The 24,635-nt window shown below is 39.2% G+C and overlaps 1 protein-coding gene across 1 annotated transcript in view; it reads left to right on the top strand.

Annotated features, from left to right (window-relative positions):
* Positions 1 to 520: 520 nt before the first annotated feature.
* LOC135507512 (protein GREB1-like) overlaps positions 521 to 24,635 on the top strand; it is a 64,778-nt gene continuing 40,663 nt past the window's right edge. The window contains exon 1 of the mRNA XM_064927023.1: positions 521 to 617. The gene's annotated coding sequence lies outside the window, so the exon portion shown is untranslated. The remainder of the gene's footprint in view (positions 618 to 24,635) is intronic.

The raw sequence follows: 24,635 nt of genomic DNA on the forward strand, positions 1-24,635 counted from the left end.
TGTAATTTAGTAACCTAATCGTGCTTTGGTTCGTAGTGTAGTTTGGCGGGCAGCTATCTAAACTTGTTATAATGGTCGAATAACCGGCCTGGGTGCTAGACCGCCTGGTGTCTAGCACCCAGACAGTCTCACTCAGCTGTCATATTAAAAACAGCTCTCCACCCTATGGCACAATGTGCAGAATTGCAGAAAATTAGCTCTAAAACAGCTAATTGTCCTCTCGGCACAATGAGATGAATTGCATAAAATGACAATTGCACAATTATTCTCTCTCCCCGTGGCAAAATGTGTAGAATTGCAGCAAGCTTTCTTTAAAACTGCAGAATTGCACGAAATGAACTCTAAAACTCTAAAAATGCAGCAATGTCGTACGGATGTGGGTTTGCAGACTCGCGAACTCCTATGAGGAGTTCGGGTTTTTTGTGGCCCCCACCCCCATCAAAATTACCCGTCCCTGCTCCAGGGGATCAGGGGATTGCACGAGTGTCAGTCCAAATCACCCAGTCCTTCCACTCTTCACTGACCGGATGACCGCACCTCTACTCGCGGAGATATGGACCTAATCATTTAACAAGTCGCTATTGGATTTTTAGCGGCATTATCAGTTTGATTTGCAGGTAAGTTGAATTAATTTTTTTATTTGTGTGTCTGAGGCACATCGAGTTGCAAAGGTGAGTGTTCTCTGACTTACGTTTGTGGCTGCCAATATTATGGAGGGACCCTTCGGACACAGCTCGCTGCGTGGCCGTTGTCTGATCTGCATAAGTAATGTATTAGGATAGTGTTGTTACATTGTTGTCACACATGTTGTTACAATGTACCAAGAGTTTCAGTCTGAAGAACCGACAATAAACATTAGGCGACGTAATAGGTTATTTGAAATCTGACATTACAGCTATTATATTTAACAACCCATTTAAATTATATTCAAAAAGTATAACAAGAGGCACAACTCGTCTACACGTGTTCCATAGAGAATATAATGCGAGATTTACAGAATTATATATTGACACTCCCATATGGTACATTCATGTTTTGAATTTCACAGTTTTGAGTTTCAATGTTTTGTGTATCAATGCTTTGAGTGTTAATGTTTTGAGTTTCAATGTTTGAGCCTTGAGTTTCTTTTTTTTATGAGTAAAATGCAGAGGTGTTTTTAGGATTGTAGCCTACAATAATCTCCACAGTCATGAGGAGTTGAATATCTGATCCTTACTTATGTTACTGAATTAGCAAGGAGACCTACGAATTAGGAAGCAAGTAAAATAAGTAAGCAGAAATGATTGAAATGCATGTCTGATAGCCTATGTTGCACATTTATCTTCTGAATCCTGCTAGTAGGATATAGTCACTATTTTATAGTGTATGTGTGTGTGCGTGCGTGCATGTGCATGTGTGCGTGAGTGTGTAGACAACACAAGCTTTGTGTTTATCTCCTAGACTGTTCTCAAGGCCAGAGTCTAGTTGTCTCCATCCTGCTGCTATTGACAGAGCTGCTGCTGCCAGAAATAGAATCAGTACAGTGACAAGGAGATGAGGACGACATTAGAATATTTACAGTGACAAGGACAGGGGGTCTAATATAATATTTACAGTGACAAGGAGATGAGGACTAATATAATATTTACAGTGACAAGAAGATGAGGTCTAATATAATATTTACAGTGACAAGGAGATGAGGTCTGATATAATATTTACAGTGCCAAGGAGATGAGGTCTAATATAACATTTACAGTGACAAGGAGATGAGGACTAATATAATATTTACAATGACAAGGAGATGAGGTCTAATATAACATTTACAGTGACAAGGAGATGAGGACTAATATAATATTTACAGTGACAAGGAGATGAGGTCTAATATAATATTTACAGTGACAAGGAGATGAGGACTAGATTATAATATTTACAGTGACAAGGAGAGGAGGTAAAATATAATATTTATAGTGACAAGGAGATGAGGAATACATTATAATATTTACAGTGACAAGGAGATGAGGTGTAATAAAATATTTACAGTGACAAGGAGATGAGGACTACATTAGATTATTTACAGTAACAAGGAGATGAGGACTACATCATAATATTTACAGTAACAAGGAGAGGACTACATTAGAATATTTACAGTAACAAGGAGATGAGGACTACATTAGATTATTTACAGTAACAAGGAGATGAGGACTACATTAGAATATTTACAGTGACAAGGAGATGAGGACTACATTAGATTATTTACAGTAACAAGGAGATTACATTAGAATATTTACATTAACAAGGAGATGAGGACTACATTAGAATATTTACAGTAACAAGGAGATGAGGACTACATTAGATTATTTACAGTAACAAGGAGATGAGGACTACATTAGAATATTTACAGTGACAAGGAGATGAGGACTAATATAATATTTACAGTAACAAGGAGATGAGGTAATAAAATATTTACAGTGACAAGGAGATGAGGACTACATTTAAATATTTACAGTGACTACATTATAATATTAGAATATTTACAGTAACAAGGAGATGAGGACTAATATAACAGTAACAAGGAGATATATTTACAAGGAGATGACAGTAACAAGGAGATTAGAATATTTAAGTGGAGATGAGGAGGACAAGGAGATGAGGTCTAATATAATATTTACAGTGACAAGGAGATGAGGACTAGATTATAATATTTACAGTGACAAGGAGATGAGGACTACATTATAATATTTTACAAGGAGATGAGGTGTAATAAAATATTTAGTGACAAGGAGATGAGGACTACATTAGAGTAACAATGAGATGAGGACTACATCATAATATTTACAGTAACAAGGAGATGAGGACTACATTAGAATATTTACAGTAACAAGGAGATGAGGACTACGTTAGAATATTTACAGTAACAAGGAGATGAGGACTACATTAGAATATTTACAGTAACAAGGAGATGAGGACTACATTAGATTATTTACAGTAACAAGGAGATGAGGACTACATTAGAATATTTACAGTGACAAGGAGATGAGGACTACATTAGATTATTTACAGTAACAAGGAGATGAGGACTACATTAGAATATTTACATTAACAAGGAGATGAGGACTACATTAGAATATTTACAGTAACAAGGACATGAGGACTACATTAGAATATTTACAGTAACAAGGAGATGAGGACTACATTAGAATATTTACAGTGACGAGATGAGGACTAATATAATATTTACAGTGACAAGGAGATGAGGACTAATAACATATTTACAGTGACAAGGAGATGAGGACTAGATTATAATATTTACAGTGACAAGGAGAGGAGGTATAATATAATATTTACAGTGACAAGGAGATGAGGAATACATTATAATATTTACAGTGACAAGGAGATGAGGTGTAATAAAATATTTACAGTGACAAGGAGATGAGGACCACATTTGAATATTTACAGTGACAAGGAGATGAGGACTACATTAGATTATTTACAGTAACAAGGAGATGAGGACTACATCATAATATTTACAGTAACAAGGAGATGAGGACTACATTAGAATATTTACAGTAACAAGGAGATGAGGACTACATTAGAATATTTACAGTAACAAGGAGATGAGGACTACATTAGAATATTTACAGTAACAAGGAGATGAGGACTACATTAGAATATTTACAGTAACAAGGAGATGAGGACTACATTAGAATATTTACAGTAACAAGGAGATGAGGACTACATTAGAATATTTACAGTGACAAGGAGATGAGGACTACATTAGATTATTTACAGTAACAAGGAGATGAGGACTACATTAGAATATTTACAGTAACAAGGAGATGAGGACTACATGAGAATATTTACAGTAACAAGGAGATGAGGACTACATTAGAATATTTACAGTAACAAGGAGATGAGGACTACATTAGAATATTTACAGTAACAAGGAGATGAGGACTACATTAGAATATTTACAGTGACGAGATGAGGACTAATATAATATTTACAGTGACAAGGAGATGAGGACTAATAACATATTTACAGTGACAAGGAGATGAGGACTAGATTATAATATTTACAGTGACAAGGAGAGGAGGTATAATATAATATTTACAGTGACAAGGAGATGAGGAATACATTATAATATTTACAGTGACAAGGAGATGAGGTGTAATAAAATATTTACAGTGACAAGGAGATGAGGACCACATTAGAATATTTACAGTAACAAGGAGATGAGGACTACATTAGAATATTTACAGTAACAAGGAGATGAGGACTACATTAGAATATTTACAGTAACAAGGAGATGAGGACTACATTAGAATATTTACAGTAACAAGGAGATAGGACTACATTAGATTATTTACAGTAACAAGGAGATGAGGACTACATTAGAATATTTACAGTGACAAGGACAGGGGGTCTAATATAATATTTACAGTGACAAGGAGATGAGGACTACATTCTAATATTTACAGTAACAAGGAGATGAGGACTACATTAGAATATATACAGTAACAAGTAGATGAGGTCTAGTGAAATATTTACAGTAACAAGGAGATGTGGACTACATTAGAATATATACAGTACAGGAGATGAGGTCTAGTGAAATATTTACAGGAGATGTGGACTACATTAGAATATATACAGTAACAAGTAGATGAGGTCTAATATAATATTTACAGTGACAAGGAGAGGAGGTCTAATATAATATTTACAGTAACAAGTAAATGAGGTCTAATATAATATTTACAGTAACAAGGAGATTTACATTAGAATATTTACAGTGACAAGGAGATGAGGACTACATTAGTAATGAGGACTACATTCTAATATTTACAGTAACAAGGAGATGAGGACTATATTAGAATATATACAGTAACAAGTAGATGAGGTCTAGTGAAATATTTACAGTGACAAGGAGATGAGGACTACATTAGAATATATACAGTAACAAGTAGATGAGGTCTAGTGAAATATTTACAGTGACAAGGAGATGAGGACTACATTAGATTATTTACAGTAACAAGGAGATGAGGACTACATTATCATATTTACAGTAACAAGGAGATGAGGACTACATTCTAATATTTACAGTAACAAGGAGATGAGTACTACATTAGAATATATACAGTAACAAGTAGATGAGGTCTAGTGAAATATTTACATTAACAAGGAGATGTGGACTACATTCGAATATATACAGTAACAAGGAGAAGGAGATAACAAGGAGATGTGGACTACATTAGAAATATTAACAAGGAGATACTAGTGAAATATTTACAGTAACAAGGAGAGGACTACATTAGAATATGTACAGTAACAAGTAGATGAGGACTATATTATAATATTTACAGTGACAAGGAGATGAGGTCTAATATAATATTAACAGTTACAAGTAGATGAGGTCTAATATAATATTTACAGTGACAAGGAGAGGAGGTCTAATATAATATTTACAGTAACAAGGAGATGAGGTCTAATATAATATTTACAGTGACAAGGGCAGGAGGTCTAATATAGTATTTACAGTGACAAGGAGATGAGGGAATATTTACTAACAAGTAGATGAGGACTATATTATAATATTTACAGTGACAAGGAGATGAGGTCTAATATAATATTTACAGTAAAAAGGAGATGTGGACTACATTAGAATATTTACAGTCACAAGGAGATGAGGTCTAATATAATATTTACAGTTACAAGTAGATGAGGTCTAATATAATATTTACAGTGACAAGGAGAGGAGGTCTAATATAATATTTACAGTAACAAGGAGAGTAACAAGGAAATGAGGACTACATTAGAATATTTACAGTGACAAGGGCAGGAGGTCTAATATAATATTTACGTGACAAGGAGATGAGGACTAGATTATAATATTTACAGTGACAAGGAGAGGAGGTATAATATAATATTTACAGTGGCAAGGAGATGAGGTCTAATATAATATTTCCAGTAACAAGGAGATGAGGACTACATTAGAATATTTACAGTGACAAGAGATGAGTTCTAATATAATATTTTACAGTAACAGTGACAAGGAGATGAGGTCTAATATAATATTTACAGTGACAAGGAGATGAGGACCACATTAGAATATTTACAGTAACAAGGAGATGAGGACTACATTAGAATATTTACAGTAACAAGGAGATGAGGACTACATTAGAATATTTACAGTAACAAGGAGATGAGGACTACATTAGAATATTTACAGTAACAAGGAGATGAGGACTACATTAGATTATTTACAGTAACAAGGAGATGAGGACTACATTAGAATATTTACAGTCTAATATAATATTTACAGTGACAAGGAGATGAGGACTACATTAGAATATATACAGTAACAAGTAGATGAGGTCTAGTGAAATATTTACAGTAACAAGGAGATGTGGACTACATTAGAATATATACAGTAACCAGGAGATGAGGTCTAGTGAAATATTTACAGTAACAAGGAGATGTGGACTACATTAGAATATATACAGTAACAAGTAGATGAGGTCTAATATAATATTTACAGTGACAAGGAGATGAGGTCTAATATAATATTTACAGTGACAAGGAGAGGAGGTCTAATATAATATTTACAGTAACAAGGAGATGAGGACTACATTAGAATATTTACAGTAACAAGGAGATAACATTAGAATATTTACAGTAACAAGGAGATGAGGACTACATTAGAATATTTACAGTGACGAGATGAGGACTAATATAATATTTACAGTGACAAGGAGATGAGGACTAATAACATATTTACAGTGACAAGGAGATGAGGACTAGATTATAATATTTACAGTGACAAGGAGAGGAGGTATAATATAATATTTACAGTGACACGGAGATGAGGAATACATTATAATATTTACAGTGACAAGGAGATGAGGTGTAATAAAATATTTACAGTGACAAGGAGATGAGGACCACATTAGAATATTTACAGTAACAAGGAGATGAGGACTACATTAGAATATTTACAGTAACAAGGAGATGAGGACTACATTAGAATATTTACAGTAACAAGGAGATGAGGACTACATTAGAATATTTACAGTAACAAGGAGATGAGGACTACATTAGATTATTTACAGTAACAAGGAGAACATTAGAATATTTACAGTGACAAGGATGAGGTCTAATATAATATTTACAGTGACAAGGAGATGAGGACTACATTCTAATATTTACAGTAACAAGGAGATGAGGACTACATTAGAATATATACAGTAACAAGTAGATGAGGTCTAGTGAAATATTTACAGTAACAAGGAGATGTGGACTACATTAGAATATATACAGTAACCAGGAGATGAGGTCTAGTGAAATATTTACAGTAACAAGGAGATGTGGACTACATTAGAATATATACAGTAACAAGTAGATGAGGTCTAATATAATTTTTACAGTGACAAGGAGAGGAGGTCTAATATAATATTTACAGTAACAAGTAAATGAGGTCTAATATAATATTTACAGTAACAAGGAGATGAGGACTACATTAGAATATTTACAGTGACAAGGAGATGAGGACTACATTCTAATATTTACAGTGACAAGGAGATGAGGACTACATTCTAATATTTACAGTAACAAGGAGATGTGGACTACATTAGAATATATACAGTAACAAGTAGATGAGGTCTAGTGAAATATTTACATTAACAAGGAGATGTGGACTACATTCGAATATATACAGTAACAAGGAGATGAGGTCTAGTGAAATATTTACAGTAACAAGGAGATGTGGACTACATTAGAATATATACAGTAACAAGGAGATGAGGTCTAGTGAAATATTTACAGTAACAAGGAGATGTGGACTACATTAGAATATGTACAGTAACAAGTAGATGAGGACTATATTATAATATTTACAGTGACAAGGAGATGAGGTCTAATATAATATTAACAGTTACAAGTAGATGAGGTCTAATATAATATTTACAGTGACAAGGAGAGGAGGTCTAATATAATATTTACAGTAACAAGGAGATGAGGTCTAATATAATATTTACAGTGACAAGGGCAGGAGGTCTAATATAGTATTTACAGTGACAAGGAGATGAGGACTACATTAGAATATTTACAGTAACAAGTAGATGAGGACTATATTATAATATTTACAGTGACAAGGAGATGAGGTCTAATATAATATTTACAGTAAAAAGGAGATGTGGACTACATTAGAATATTTACAGTCACAAGGAGATGAGGTCTAATATAATATTTACAGTTACAAGTAGATGAGGTCTAATATAATATTTACAGTGACAAGGAGAGGAGGTCTAATATAATATTTACAGTAACAAGTAAATGAGGTCTAATATAATATTTACAGTAACAAGGAAATGAGGACTACATTAGAATATTTACAGTGACAAGGGCAGGAGGTCTAATATAATATTTACCGTGACAAGGAGATGAGGACTAGATTATAATATTTACAGTGACAAGGAGAGGAGGTATAATATAATATTTACAGTGGCAAGGAGATGAGGTCTAATATAATATTTCCAGTAACAAGGAGATGAGGACTACATTAGAATATTTACAGTGACAAGGAGATGAGTTCTAATATAATATTTACAATGACAAAGAGATGAGGTCTAACAAAATATTTACAGTGACAAGGAGATGAGGTCTAATATAATATTTACAGTGACAAGGAGATGAGGACCACATTAGAATATTTACAGTAACAAGGAGATGAGGACTACATTAGAATATTTACAGTAACAAGGAGATGAGGACTACATTAGAATATTTACAGTAACAAGGAGATGAGGACTACATTAGAATATTTACAGTAACAAGGAGATGAGGACTACATTAGATTATTTACAGTAACAAGGAGATGAGGACTACATTAGAATATTTACAGTGACAAGGACAGGGGGTCTAATATAATATTTTGACAGGACTACATTCTAATATTTACAGTAACAAGGAGATGAGGACTACATTAGAATATATACAGTAACAAGTAGATGAGGTCTAGTGAAATATTTACAGTAACAAGGAGATGTGGACTACATTAGAATATATACAGTAACCAGGAGATGAGGTCTAGTGAAATATTTACAGTAACAAGGAGATGTGGACTACATTAGAATATATACAGTAACAAGTAGATGAGGTCTAATATAATATTTACAGTGACAAGGAGATGAGGTCTAATATAATATTTACAGTGACAAGGAGAGGAGGTCTAATATAATATTTACAGTAACAAGTAAATGAGGTCTAATATAATATTTACAGTAACAAGGAGATGAGGACTACATTAGAATATTTACAGTGACAAGGAGATGAGGACTACATTCTAATATTTACAGTGACAAGGAGATGAGGACTACATTCTAATATTTACAGTAACAAGGAGATGAGGACTACATTAGAATATATACAGTAACAAGTAGATGAGGTCTAGTGAAATATTTACAGTGACAAGGAGATGAGGACTACATTAGAATATATACAGTAACAAGTAGATGAGGTCTAGTGAAATATTTACAGTGACAAGGAGATGAGGACTACATTAGATTATTTACAGTAACAATGAGATGAGGACTACATTATCATATTTACAGTAACAAGGAGATGAGGACTACATTCTAATATTTACAGTAACAAGGAGATGAGTACTACATTAGAATATATACAGTAACAAGTAGATGAGGTCTAGTGAAATATTTACATTAACAAGGAGATGTGGACTACATTCGAATATATACAGTAACAAGGAGATGAGGTCTAGTGAAATATTTACAGTAACAAGGAGATGTGGACTACATTAGAATATATACAGTAACAAGGAGATGAGGTCTAGTGAAATATTTACAGTAACAAGGAGATGTGGACTACATTAGAATATGTACAGTAACAAGTAGATGAGGACTATATTATAATATTTACAGTGACAAGGAGATGAGGTCTAATATAATATTAACAGTTACAAGTAGATGAGGTCTAATATAATATTTACAGTGACAAGGAGCAGGAGGTCTAATATAATATTTACAGTAACAAGGAGATGAGGTCTAATATAATATTTACAGTGACAAGGGCAGGAAGTCTAATTATAGTATTTACAGTGACAAGGAGATGAGGACTACATTAGAATATTTACAGTAACAAGTAGATGAGGACTATATTATAATATTTACAGTGACAAGGAGATGAGGTCTAATATAATATTTACAGTAAAAAGGAGATGTGGACTACATTAGAATATTTACAGTCACAAGGAGATGAGGTCTAATATAATATTTACAGTTACAAGTAGATGAGGTCTAATATAATATTTACAGTGACAAGGAGAGGAGGACTACATTAGAATATTTACAGTGACAAGGGCAGGAGGTCTAATATAATATTTACCGTGACAAGGAGATGAGGACTAGATTATAATATTTACAGTGACAAGGAGAGGAGGTATAATATAATATTTACAGTGGCAAGGAGATGAGGTCTAATATAATATTTCCAGTAACAAGGAGATGAGGACTACATTAGAATATTTACAGTGACAAGGAGATGAGTTCTAATATAATATTTACAATGACAAAGAGATGAGGTCTAACAAAATATTTACAGTGACAAGGAGATGAGGTCTAATATAATATTTACAGTGACAAGGAGATGAGGACTACATTAGAATATTTACAGTAACAAGGAGATGTGGACTACATTAGAATATTTACAGTGACAACGACAGGAGGTCTAATATAATATTTACAGTTACAAGTAGATGAGGTCTAATATAATTTTTACAGTGACAAGGAGAGGAGGTCTAATATAATATTTACAGTAACAAGTAAATGAGGTCTAATATAATATTTACAGTAACAAGGAGATGAGGTCTAACATAATATTTACAGTGACAAGGGCAGGAGGTCTAATATAGTATTTACAGTGACAAGGAGATGAGGACTACATTAGAATATTTACAGTAACAAGGAGAGGAGGTATAATATAATATTTACAGTGACAAGGAGATGAGGTCTAATATAATATTTACAGTGACAAGGAGATGAGGACTACATTAGAATATTTACAGTAACAAGGAGATGTGGACTACATTAGAATATTTACAGTGACAAGGACAGGAGGTCTAATATAATATTTACAGTTACAAGGAGATGAGGTCTAATATAATATTTACAGTCACAAGGAGATGAGGTATAATATAATATTTACAGTGGCAAGGAGATGAGGTCTAATATAATATTTACCGTGACAAGGAGATGGGGACTAGATTATAATATTTACAGTGAAAAGGAGATGAGGACTAATAACATATTTACAGTGACAAGGAGATGAGGACTAGATTATAATATTTACAGTGACAAGGAGAGGAGGTATAATATAATATTTACAGTGACAAGGAGATGAGGAATACATTAGAATATTTACAGTGACAAGGAGATGAGGTCTAATAAAATATTTACAGTGACAAGGAGATGAGGACTACATTAGATTATTTACAGTGACAAGGACAGGGGGTCTAATATAATATTTACAGTGACAATGAGATGAGGTCTAATATAATATTTACAGTAACAAGGAGATGTGGACTACATTAGAATATTTACAGTAACAAGTAGATGAGGTCTAATATAATATTTACAGTAACAAGGAGATGAGGTCTAATATAATATTTACAATGACAAGGAGATGAGGACTACATTAGAATATTTACAGTAACAAGTAGATGAGGACTATATTATAATATTTACAGTGACAAGGAGATGAGGTCTAATATAATATTTACAGTAACAAGGAGATGTGGACTACATTAGAATATTTACAGTCACAAGGAGATGAGGTCTAATATAATATTTACAGTTACAAGTAGATGAGGTCTAATATAATATTTACAGTGACAAGGAGAGGAGGTCTAATATAATATTTACAGTAACAAGTAAATGAGGTCTAATATAATATTTACAGTAACAAGGAAATGAGGACTACATTAGAATATTTACAGTGACAAGGGCAGGAGGTCTAATATAATATTTATCGTGACAAGGAGATGAGGACTAGATTATAATATTTACAGTGACAAGGAGAGGAGGTATAATATAATATTTACAGTGACAAGGAGATGAGGTCTTATATAATATTTACAGTGACAAGGAGATGAGGTCTTATATAATATTTACAGTGACAAGGAGATGAGGTCTAATATAATATTTACAGTGACAAGGAGATGAGGTCTAATATAATATTTACAGTGACAAGGAGATGAGGTCTAATATAATATTTACAGTGACAAGGAGATGAGGTCTAATATAATATTTACAGTGACAAGGAGATGAGGTCTGATATAATATTTACAGTGACAAGGAGATGAGGTCTAATACAGCCAGTCCAGTAAAAAGGAGTGAGGTCTGTTTTTTCACCTTGCTGGGAAGGGAACCATCCAGTAACCAGAGACTATTAGGTGCAACAGAAAGTAAGATGCTTGTATTGTTCTTTCTGCATTGGACATACTGGTCTGGGGGGGTTATGGCTTGACACTTGGATCGCTATTAAAGACTGGCTTGTGTTTGATGGTTTTGTTTATTTGGTGGGTCACAAAGATATTTTAAACCCCACTTTAATATAGTCTGTGTCACAGACAGCCTAGATGACACAGACCCAGACAGCCTAGAAGCCTAGATGACACAGACCCAGACAGCCTACATGACACAGACCCAGACAGCCTAGATGACACAGACCCAGACAGCCTAGATGACACAGATATGTGTGTCACTGAGGAGCAGCTATTCCTGTTAACACTAGAGTGAGATGACAAACACTCGTGGGGGATGGAGAGCGAGAGAGAGTGAGAGAGAGTGCAAGGCAAGAGGAAAGGGAAGAGAGAGGACTTGGGGATAGAAGATGCAGAGAAAAGATAGCAGGAAGACAGTGGGTAAGAAAGGAGAGAGCGAAAGGGGGAGAAAGAGAGAGACAGTTTGAGTCTGAGAGAGGGAAAGGGAGAGAGAGAGAACAAAGAAGCAATGTAACAATTTAGGACTAATGAGATGTAGCAAAGATTCCATTACATGTCACTTACATAGTATATATAATTACTTTTTTGTCTATTTGAGAAAGATACTTAAGAGCGACACTGTGTACCATTTCAAGAAAGTTCAGAGAGCTGCCTCAGAGTTTTTTCCGGGAACAGCCTCTATTCCATATTCCTTGTTTTATATTCCCTATTCCACATCCCTATCCCTCCTGGGCAGCTTGTGTCCCTGGATGGGCACATTGATCCAAGAAGCTATTGAGGAAACAGTGAAAGAACGTGTTTGTTTAGGGTCAGTAATGTTGTAGTATCTGCTAAGCTGGATTCCCATCTCACGAGGGGTTGGCCTCAGAGTATTCAGCTCCGTTTCAAAGAGCTGCCTGCTGCCATATTCACCAGCTGACACTGACACAAAAATAAATAAAAAACACACACACACTGTGCACATACGTGCGCACACAACACACACACACATATACTGAAATACACACACACACAAAGAACAAACAAACATTTCCTAGCTCATGCCTTGAGATGGAGGAGCTGTGTGTGTGTGTGTGTGTGTGTGTGTGTGTGTGTGTGTGTGTGTGTGTGTGTGTGTGTGTGTGTGTGTGTGTGTGTGTGTGTGTGTGTGTGTGTGTGTGTGTGTGTGTGTGTGTGTGTGTGCACGCGGAGGTCAGAGGCCTGACGAGTATGGGTTGGTGGCCAGTCCTGAGAGAACAACCCCTGGCTATCTCCCTTGCCCCTGACCTTTAACCCTCCCTGACCCCTGTGAGAGACCTTTTGTGTCCACTGAGCCTACAGGACATGTGGATGCTACCATGATTACGGATAATCCTGATTTAATCGTGACATGCTATCCTCTCACCATTACAATAACAGAGGAGGTTAGCATTTGATATCATACCCCCAAGACATGCTATCCTCTCACCATTACAATAACAGAGGATGTTAGCATTTGATATCATACCCCCAATACATGCTATCCTCTCACCATTACAATAACAGAGGATGTTAGCATTTGATATCATACCCCCAAGACATGCTAACCTCTCACCATTACAATAACAGAGGATGTTAGCATTTGATATCATACCCCCAAGACATGCTAACCACTCACCATTACAATAACAGAGGATGTTAGCATTTGATATCATACCCCCAAGACATGCTAACCTCTCACCATTACAATAACAGAGGATGTTAGCATTTGATATCATACCCCCAAGACATGCTATCCTCTCACCATTACAATAACAGAAGATGTTAGCATTTGATATCATACCCCCAAGACATGCTATCCTCTCACCATTACAATAACAGAGGATGTTATAGCATTCTTAAGGGGGTATGATATTTGCTAAACTTAATTGTCAAGTTTTTTCTGTTGTAGCTCTATCCTAAACCTTAACTTAACCATTAGGTAATAATGCCTAAACCTTAACTTAACCATTAGGTAATAATGCCTAAACCTTAACTTAACCATTAGGTAATAATGCCTAAACCTTAACTTAACCATTAGGTAATAATGCCTAAACTTAACTGTCCAGTTGTTTCTTTTGTCGAAATGTAACCGTCGAAATGTAACATTTGGAGAACTTAGAAATTTGACGTTTGGAGAAACATCAACGAACGTAAAAATCTGTCAAATTGGTAAAACCGTGAGATCTTGTTAGCATGTGTTTGTGTGTGCACGTGAATGCGTGTGTGTGTGTGTAATTTAGGCCCTGCTCTTATAGATGGATAAAAGCCTATAATGTTCTTCTTCTCCACCTCCCTTCTACTCTTTAGAAGGCCAGTGTCTGCTTGTTAGTGTGAGAACACACACACAGAACAGAGATCCCACACTGACACAGGACAGAGATCCCACACTGACACGGGACAGAGATCCCACACTGACACGGGACAGAGATCCCACACTGACACGGGACAGAGATCCCACACTGACACGGGACAGAGATCCCACACTGACACGGGACAGAGATCCCACACTGACACGGGACAGAGATCCCACACTGACACAGGACAGAGATCCCACACTGACACAGGACAGAGATCCCATACTGACACAGGACATGGATCCCACACTGACACAGGACAGAGATCCCCACACTGACACAGGACAGAGATCCCATACTGACACAGGACAGAAATCCCATACTGACACAGGACAGAGATCCCACACTGACACAGGACAGAGATCCCACACTGACACAGGACAGAGATCCCATACTGACACAGGACAGAGATCCCCACACTGACACAGGACAGAGATCCCCACACTGACACAGGACAGAGATCCCACACTGACACAGGACAGAGATCCCACACTGACACAGGACAGAGATCCCACACTGACACAGGACAGAGATCCCACACTGACACAGGACAGAGATCCCCACACTGACACAGGACAGAGATCCCACACTGACACAGGACAGAGATCCCACACTGACACAGGACAGAGATCCCATACTGACACAGGACAGAGATCCCCACACTGACACAGGACAGAGATCCCCACACTGACACAGGACAGAGATCCCCACACTGACACAGGACAGAGATCCCCATACTGACACAGGACAGAGATCCCCACACTGACACAGGACAGAGATCCCACACTGACACAGGACAGAGATCCCACACTGACACAGGACAGAGATCCCATACTGACACAGGACAGAGATCCCTACACTGACACAGGACAGAGATCCCACACTGACACAGGACAGAGATCCCATACTGAGACAGGACAGAGATCCCACACTGACACAGGACAGAGATCCCACACTGACACAGGACAGAGATCCCATACTGACACAGGACAGAGATCCCCACACTGACACAGGACAGAGATCCCCACACTGACACAGGACAGAGATCCCCACACTGACACAGGACAGAGATCCCCACACTGACACAGGACAGAGATCCCCACACTGACACAGGACAGAGATCCCACACTGACACAGGACAGAGATCCCACACTGACACAGGACAGAGATCCCATACTGACACAGGACAGAGATCCCACACTGACACAGGACAGAGATCCCTACACTGACACAGGACAGAGATCCCACACTGACACAGGACAGAGATCCCACTGGGGAACCCAAAAGAGAATCGGAGAACCCCTTGAAGAACCCTTTTGGGTTCCATGTAGAACCCTCTACATGGAACTCAAAAGGGTTCTACTTGGAACCAAAAATGGTTATCCTATGGGGAAAACCAAAGAACCCCTTTGGAACCTTTTTTTCTAAGAGTGTAAAACATTTGGGGAATATGTCAACAATGGACTAATGAAACAAATACCAAAATATAGTTTTGAGTGGGATTTTCCTTTAAGAGTGCTATCCATGTTTTAACTGACTATTTTAATCAAATGTACCATAAAATATGCTTATGATAGGCAGCATCTCCTCTCTGTGATGTGTAATGTGAGGTTGAGATCGGTAGAAAAGCTGCGTTTTAAGAGCTGTTTGACAAGGGGTTGTAGAGGCTCTTGAATACAAGACTGAAATGTGTGTGGGAGAGAGAGAAGGGTCATAAACACAACATGCTCTCACAGTCTCACTGCAGAATTAGACTTTCCTCCACGTTTCCCCAAACATCGAATTCCTAAATTGCTCTAAACATCACATTTCAAATTGTTTTTGACATCCTGCATTGACTCCTCCTTTCAGTATTGTTCTATAAAAAGAAAAGATTAAGTTGGGCAAAAGAACACAGACACTGGACAGAGGAACTGCCTAGAACTGCCTAGAAGGCCAGCATCCATGTGTCGCCCCTTCACTGTTTACAATGTATTAACACTGTATTTCTGATCAATTATATTTTATTTTTATGGACATAAAAATGTGCCTTTCTTTTAAAAACAAGGACATTTCTAAGTGACCCCAAACCTTTGAACGTTAGTGTAGGTATTCCTCTTGTCCAGATGGGATAGGGCAGTGTGCAGTGGGATGGCGATTGCATCGTCTGTGGAACTGTTAGGGCGGTATGCAAACTGATGTCTTGGGTGGCCGGTAACGTGGGGGTGATATCAAATGAAATGTATTTATATAGCCCTTTTTACATCAGCTGATATCTCAAAGTGCTGTACAGAAACCCAGCCTAAAACCCCAAACAGCAAGCAATGCAGGTGTAGAAGCACGGTGGCTAGGAAAAACTCCCTAGAAAGGCCAAAACCTAGGAAGAAACCTAGAGAGGAACCAGGCTATGAGGGGTGGCCAGTCCTCTTCTGGCTGTGCTAGGTGGAGATTATAACAGAACATGGCCAAGATGTTCAAATGTTCATAAATGACCAGCATGGTTAAATAATAATAATCACAGTAGTTGTTGAGGGTGCAGCAAGTCAGCACCTCAGGAGTAAATGACAGTTGGCTTTTCATAGCCGATCATTAAGAGTATCTCTACCGCTCCTGCTGTCTCTAGAGAGTTGAAAACAGCAGGTCTGGGACAGGTAGCACATCCGGTGAACAGGTCAGGGTTCCATAGCCGCAGGCAGAACAGTTGAAACTGGAGCAGCAGCACGGTCAGGTGGACTGGAAACAGCAAGGATGCCAGGTAGATGAATTGTCATGCCAGGTAGTCCTGGGGCTTGGTCCAAGGGCTCTGGTCCTCCGGGAGAGAGAGAGAAAGAGATAATTAGAGAGAGCATACTTAAGTTCAGACAGGACACCGGATAAGACAGGAGAAGTACTCCAGATTTAACAGACTGACCCTATCCCCCCGAAACATAAACTGGAGGCTGAGACGGGAGGGGTCAGGAGACACTGTGGCCCCATCTGATGACACCCCCGGACAGGGCCAAACAGGCAGGATATAACCCCACCCACTTTGCCAAAGCACAGCCCCCACACCACTGGAGGGATATCAGCCCCGGTAATAGGGTTAGAGTCAGAGAATCTCAGTGAAGAGAGGGGAACCGGCCAGGCAGAGACAGCAAGGGCAGTTTGTTGCTCCAGAGCCTTTCCGTTCACCTTCACACTCGTGGGCCAGACTATACTCAATCATATGACCCACTGAAGAGATAAGTCTTCAGTAAAGACTTAAAGGTTAGGACTGAGTCTGCGTCTCTCACATGGGTAGGCAGACCATTCCATAACAATGGAGCTCTATAGGAGAAAGCCCTGCCTCCGTTTGCTTAGAAATTCTTGGGACAATTAGGAGGCCTGCGTCTTGTGACTGTAGCGTACGTGTAGGTATGTACGGCAGGACCAAATCGGAAAGATAGGTAGGAGCAAGCCCATGTAATGCTTTATAGGTTAGCAGTAAAACCTTGAAATCAGCCCTTGCCTTAACAGGAAGCCAGTGTAGGGAGGCTAGCACTGGAGTAATATGATCAAATATTTTGGTTCTAGTCAGGATTTTAGCAGCCATATTTAGCACTAACTGAAGTTTATTTAGTGCTTTATTCGGGTAGCCAGAAAGTAGAGCATTGCAGTAGTCTAACCTAGAAGTAACAAAAGCATGGATTAATTTTTCTGCATCATTTTTGGACAGAAAGTTTCAGATTTTTGCAATTTTACGTAGATGGAAAAAGCTGTCCTTGAAACAGTCTTGATATGTTTGTAGCATTCCAGAGGGACATCAGAGACTGTAACGTTCTGTGCTTCACGGAAACATGGCTCACTGGAGAGACGCTATCCGATGCGGTGCAGCCAACGGGTTTCTCCACGCATCGCGCCGACAGAAACAAACACCTTTCTGGTAAGAAGAGGGGTGGGGGTGTATGCCTTATGGCTAACGAGGCATGGTGCGATGAAAGAAACATACAGGAACTCAAATCCTTCTGTTCACCTGATTTAGAATTCCTCACAATCAAATGTAGACCGCATTACCTACCAAGAGAATTCTCTTCGATTATAATCACAGCCGTATATATCCCCCCAAGCAGACACATCGATGGCTCTGAACGAACTTTATTTAACTCTTTGCAAACTGGAAACCATTTATCCGGAGGCTGCATTCATCGTTGTTGGGGATTTTAACAAGGCTAATCTGAAAACAAGACTCCCTAAATTTTATCAGCATATCGATTGCGCAACCAGGGGCGGAAAAACCTTGGATCACTGTTACTCTAACTTCCGCAACGCATATAAGGCCCTGCCCCGCCCCCCTTTCGGAAAAGCTGACCACGACTCCATTTTGCTGATACCTGCCTACAGACAAAAGCTAAAAAAAGAAGGTCTGTCCAACGCTGGTCCGACCAAGCTGACTCCACACTCCAAGACTGCTTCCATCACGTGGACTGGGACATGTTTCGTATTGCGTATAACAACATTGACGAATACGCTGATTCGGTGTGCGAGTTCATTAGAACGTGCGTTGAAGATGTCGTTCCCATAGCAACGATTAAAACATTCCCTAACCAGAAACCTTGGATTGATGGCAGCATTCGTGTGAAACTGAAAGCGCGAACCACTGCTTTCAATCAGGGCAAGGTGTCTGGTAACATGACTGAATAAAAACAATGCAGCTATTCCCTCCGTAAGGCTATCAAACAAGCTAAGCGTCAGTACAGAGACAAAGTAGAATCCCAATTCAACGGCTCAGACACAAGAGGCATGTGGCAGGGTCTACAGTCAATCACGGACTACAGGAAGAAATCCAGCCCAGTCACGGACCAGGATGTCTTGCTCCCAGGCAGACTAAATAACTTTTTTGCCCGCTTTGAGGACAATACAGTGCCACTGACACTGCCTGCAACGGAAAATGCGGTCTCTCCTTCACTGCAGCCGAGGTGAGTAAAACATTTAAACGTGTTAACCCTCGCAAGGCTGCAGGCCCAGACGGCATCCCCAGCCGCGCCCTCAGAGCATGCGCAGACCAGCTGGCTGGTGTGTTTACGGACATATTCAATCAATCCCTATACCAGTCTGCTGTTCCCACATGCTTCAAGAGGGCCACCATCATTCCTGTTCCCAAGAAAGCTAAGGTAACTGAGCTAAACGACTACCGCCCCGTAGCACTCACTTCCGTCATCATGAAGTGCTTTGAGAGACTAGTCAAGGACCATATCACCTCCACCCTACCTGACTCCCTAGACCCACTCCAATTTGCTTACTGCTCAAATAGGTCCACAGACGATGCAATCTCAACCACACTGCACACTGCCCTAACCCATCTGGACAAGAGGAATACCTATGTGAGAATGCTGTTCATCGACTACAGCTCGGCATTCAACACCATAGTACCCTCCAAGCTCGTCATCAAGCTTGAGACCCTGGGTCTCGACCCCGCCCTGTGTAACTGGGTACTGGACTTCCTGACGGGCCGCCCCCAGGTGGTGAGGGTAGGTAACAACATCTCCTCCCTGCTGATCCTCAACACTGGGGCCCCACAAGGGTGCGTTCTGAGCCCTCTCCTGTACTCCCTGTTCACCCACGACTGCGTGGCCACGCACGCCTCCAACTCAATCATCAAGTTTGCGGACGACACAACAGTGGTAGGCTTGATTACCAACAACGACGAGACGGCCTACAGGGAGGAGGTGAGGGCCCTCGGAGTGTGGTGTCAGGAAAATAACCTCACACTCAACGTCAACAAAACTAAGGAGATGATTGTGGACTTCAGGAAACAGCAGTGGGAACACCCCCTATCCACATCGATGGAACAGTAGTGGAGAGAGTAGCAAGTTTTAAGTTCCTCGGCATACACATCACAGACAAACTGAATTGGTCCACTCACACAGACAGCATCGTGAAGAAGGCGCAGCAGCGCCTCTTCAACCTCAGGAGGCTGAAGAAATTCGGCTTGTCACCAAAAGCACTCACAAACTTCTACAGAGGCACAATCGAGAGCATCCTGGCGGGCTGTATCACCGCCTGGTACGGCAACTGCTCCGCCCTCAACCGTAAGGCTCTCCAGAGGGTAGTGAGGTCTGCACAACGCATCATCGGGGGCAAACTACCTGCCCTCAAGGACACCTACACCACCCGATGTTACAGGAAGGCCATAAAGATCATCAAGGACATCTACCACCCGAGCCACTGCCTGTTCACCCCGCTATCATCCAGAAGGCGAGGTCAGTACAGGTGCATCAAAGCTGGGACCGAGAGACTGAAAAACAGCTTCTATCTCAAGGCCATCAGACTGTTAAACAGCCACCACTAACATTGAGTGGCTGCTGCCTACACACTGACACTGACTCAACTCCAGCCACTTTAATAATGGGAATTGATGGGAAATGTTGTAAATATATCACTAGCCACTTTAAACAATGCTACCTTATATAATGTTACTTACCCTACATTATTCATCTCATATGCATACGTATATACTGTACTCTATATCATCGACTGCATCCTTATGTAATACATGTATCACTAGCCACTTTAACTATGCCACTTTGTTTACATACTCATCTCACATGTATATACTGTACTCGATACCATCTACTGTATCTTGCCTATGCTGCTCTGTACCATCACTCATTCATATATCCTTATGTACATATTCTTTATCCCCTTACACTTGTGTATAAGACAGTAGATTAGGAATTGTTAGTTAGATTACTTGTTGGTTATTACTGCATTGTCGGAACTAGAAGCACAAGCATTTCGCTACACTCGCATTAACATCTGCTAACCATGTGTATGTGACAAATAAAAATTTGATTTGATTTGATTTGTTTGTCAAAAGAGAGATCAGGGTCCAGAGTAACGCCGAGGTTCTTCACAGTTTTATTTGAGACGACTGTACAACGATCAAGATGAATTGTCAGATTCAACAGAAGATCTCTTTGTTTCTTGGGACCTTTGTTTCTTGGGACCTTTCTTGGGACCTCCTTGTTTCTTGGGAGTTTAAAAGTAGAAAGTTTGCAGCCATCCACTTCCTTATGTCTGAAACACAGGATTCTAGCTAGAGCAATTTTGGAGCTTCATCGTGTTTCATTGAAATTTACAGCTGTGTGTCATCCGCATAGCAGTGAAAGTTAACATTATGTTTTCGAATGACATCCCCAAGAGGTAAAATATATAGTGAAAACAATAGTGGTCCTAAAACGGTACCTTGAGGAACACCGAAATTTACAGTTGATTTGTCAGAGGACAAACCATTCACAGAGACAAACTGATATCTTTCCGACAGATAAGGTCTAAACCAGGCCAGAACTTGTCCATGTAGACCAATTTGGGTTTCCAATCTCTCCAAAAGAATGTAGTGATCGATAGTATCAAAAGCAGCACTAAGGTCTAGGAGCACAAGGACAGATGCAGAGCCTCGGTCTGACGCCATTAAAAGGTCATGTACCACCTTCACAAGTGCAGTCTCAGTGCTATGATGGGGTCTAAAACCAGACTGAAGCATTTCATATACATTGTTTGTCTTCAGGAAGGCAGTGAGTTGCTGCACAACAGCTTTTTCAAAAAAAAAAATTGAGGGGAATGGAAGATTCGATATAAGCCGAAAGTTTTTTATATTTTCTGGGTCAAGGTTTGTCTCTTTCAAGAGAGGCTTTATTACTGCCACTTTTAGCCACTTTTAGTTTGGTACACATCCGGTGGATAGAGAGCCGTTTATTATGTTCAACATAGGAGGGCCAAGCACAGGAAGCAGCTCTTTCAGTAGTTTAGTTGGAATTGGGTCCAGTATGCAGCTTGAAGGTTTAGAGGCCATGATTATTTCCATCATTGTGTCAAGAGATATAGTACTAAAACACTTGAGTGTCTCTCTTGATCCTAGGTCCTGGCAGAGTTGTGCAGACTCAGGACAACTGAGCTTTGGAGGAATACGCAGATTAAAAAAGTTAATTTGCTTTCTAATGATCATGATCTTTTCCTCAAAGAAGTTCATGAATTTATTACTGCTGAAGTGAAAGCCATCCTCTCTTGGGGAATGCTGCTTTTTAGTTAGCGTTGCGACAATATCAAAAATACATTTCGTATTGGTCTTATTTTCCTTGACTAAGTTGGAAAAATATGATGATCGAGCAGCAGTAAGGGCTCTTCGATACTGCCGCCATTTCCGTTCCAATTTTCTGGAAGCTTGCTTCCATTATCCTTGACTAGTCTCTCAAAGCACTTCATGATGACAGAAGTAGTCATTTAGTTCAGTTATCTTTGCCTTCTTGGGTACAGGAAAATTGGTGGCCATCTTGAAGTATGTGGGGACAGCAGACTGGGATAAGGATTGATTGAATATGTCCGTAAACACACCAGCCAGCTGGTCTGCGCATGGTCTGAGGACGCCGCTAGGGATGCCGTCTGGGCCAGCAGCCTTGGGAGGGTTAACACGTTTAAATGTTTTACTCATGTTGGCCACAGAGAAGGAGAGGGGGTGGCTCAGTTCTTGTTAGTGGGCCGCGACGTTGGCACTGTATTATCCTCAAGTGGGCAAAGAAGCTGTTTAGTTTGTCTGGAAGCGTGACATCGGTGTCCGTGATGTGGCTAGTTTTCTTTTTGTTGTCCATGATCTCCTGTAGACCCTGCCACATACGTCTCGTGTCTGAGCCGTTCAATTGCGACTCCACTTTGTCCCTTCGCTTTTCGCTTGTTTGATTGCCTTGCGGAGGTAATGACTACACTGTTTATATTCAGCCATATTCCCAGATCTGGTAGCTTCCCACCTGGCCAACATCCGGTGAAATTGCGGAGAGCGAAATTCAAACTACAGAATTATCAATATTTAACTTTCATAAAATCACAAATGTAATACATCAAAATAAAGTTTAACTTCTTGTTAATCCAGCTGCTATGTGTCAAATTTCAAAAAGGCTTTACGGCGAAAGCACACCATGTGATTATCTGAGGACAGCGCCCCGCATACAAAACCATGAAAAACATATTTCAAGCAGGCAGGTGCGACACGAAAGTCGGAAATAGCAAAATGTTGGCAGTCCAAAAGGTCCCTGTTACATCAAAAATGGTCCCTTTGTTCGATAATGTCCTTCTTTATATCCATAAAAACTCAGTTTGGCTGGCGTGCTTCAGTCAATAATCCACCCAGTTTCCCTCCATCAAAATGCATACAAAATTGAATCCCAAACATTACTAATAAGCTTTTCCAAACAAGTCAAACAATGTTTATAATCAAACCTTAGGTACCCTAATACGTAAATAAAGTATACAAGACAGAGAATTGTTATTGTCTTTCCCGGAGAAAAATACCAAAGAATGCGCTCTCATTCACGCGCTTGGAAACACTACAGCCAAAATGGGAGCCACCTAGAAAAATTACAATTTCCGGGCCATTTTTCTAAAAACCAGCCTGATACTCTTTCTAAAGACTGTTGACATCTAGTGGAAGCCCTAGGAACTGCAATCAGGGAGGACTTTGCCTTCTAATAAAAGTGGCAGCCATTGAAATTAGTGGTAGACTGAATTTTTTGGGGTGGGATGGTTTGTCCTCAGGGTTTCGCCTGCCATATCAGTTATGTTATACTCACATACATTATTTTAACGGTTTTAGAAACTTTAGAGTGTTTTCTATCCACACCTACCAATTATATGCATATCCTAGCTTCTGGGCCTGAGGAACAGGCAGTTTACTTTGGGCACGCTTTTCATCCGGACGTGAAAATACTGCCACCTACCCAAGAGAGGTTAAATGTGGTGGTTCGCGCTTTCAGCTTTGCGCGAATGCCGCCGTCCATCCACAGTTTCTGGTTAGGGTAGGTTTTAAT

This window comes from Oncorhynchus masou, chromosome 21, assembly GCF_036934945.1.
Source record: "Oncorhynchus masou masou isolate Uvic2021 chromosome 21, UVic_Omas_1.1, whole genome shotgun sequence".
NCBI lineage: Eukaryota > Metazoa > Chordata > Actinopteri > Salmoniformes > Salmonidae > Oncorhynchus > Oncorhynchus masou.